Source organism: Apodemus sylvaticus, chromosome 20, assembly GCF_947179515.1.
Source record: "Apodemus sylvaticus chromosome 20, mApoSyl1.1, whole genome shotgun sequence".
Lineage (NCBI taxonomy): Eukaryota > Metazoa > Chordata > Mammalia > Rodentia > Muridae > Apodemus > Apodemus sylvaticus.
The window spans coordinates 61,007,504-61,008,729 of record NC_067491.1 but is presented as its reverse complement, the minus strand read 5'-3'; the positions used below and the strand labels follow the sequence as shown (position 1 = coordinate 61,008,729).

Below are 1,226 nucleotides of genomic sequence, written 5' to 3'. Positions count from 1 at the left end.
CTTCTTTCCATCCACTGTGTTTGTCTTTGCTTTGTTCTGGTTTCCCTGTGTCCTTAGGCAGAGGCAGACTCGTCTATGGAAGTGTCTGTGTCTCTTAATCTCAGAATCTCTAGTAGTAACCTATCTTAGAAGGAATTCTGATCTGTTTTCCCTGCCATCTTTCCTCGTTGTAGCTCCTGGTGACCAAGAGAAGGGAAGTGCGATGTCGAGGGACCTCGAGGCCAGTTGTCATGAAGGGAACCCCCTGGCACAGCATTACTATATCCTGGGCACCCTAGATAAAGGGTCTTTTGCAGAAGTCAAAGTGGCTCTCCACCTTATGACCCAGACCATGGTAGCCATCAAGATATTGAAAAGGGGCACAAATATAGACTTCCTGGTCATCTCTGAGATAGATCTTGTGAAATCCCTGAACCATAGTCACATAATACAGTTGTTCCAGATATTCGAGACAAGGCACAAAACGTACCTGGTGATGGAATATGCAGCCCGGGGATCCCTACTGAAACACATCAACAAGTGTGGGCGTCTGGACGAGGAAGAGGCACGTAGGATATTTACAGAACTCTCTTTGGCTGTCAACTATATCCACAGTCAGAATATTGTCCACTGAGACATCAAGGCCGAGAACACCCTATTGGATTGGGGGGGCATGTGAAACTTACTGACTTTGGCTTAGGCAAAAGACTGGCCTCTGGGGAAAAGTTCAAAGGATTTTGTGGCACACCACAATATTGTGCTCCTGAAGTGTTTGATCACAAACAATATGATGGCCTCCCAACTGACATCTGGAGTCTCGGTGTAGTATTATACTATTTAGTTATTGGCCACCTTCCCTTCAGAGAGACAGTGCACTCCAAGATAAAGCATCTGATCTTAGCCCGGAGCTGTTGGATCCCGTATCACCTGTCTCCAGAGCTTCGAGACCTATTAAAGAGATTAATGACTATAGACCCCATAATGAGGCCATCCATTAAAGAAATATTGGTACACCCGTGGCTGTACCATGATCAAGAACCATTGAGATCTTCAGAGGAAATCCCTAGAGAACCAAAATCCAACCTCGCTTTTGACATGTTTTTTATGGGGTACAACATTAAAGAGCTCAGGGAGGCTTTGAGGGAAAGGAAGTACAATCATGATATGGCGACTTATTTGATTATAAAAAAGAAGTATACCAGGCAGCCCCAATTTTATCACGATGGAGGGCAGGGCAGTACTCTGGA

General features: G+C 45.2%; 1 pseudogene; it reads left to right on the top strand.

The window, feature by feature from the left end:
• Positions 1-202: 202 nt before the first annotated feature.
• Positions 203-1,010, top strand: LOC127670651 (sperm motility kinase X-like; annotated as a pseudogene).
• The last annotated feature ends 216 nt before the right edge of the window (positions 1,011-1,226 follow it).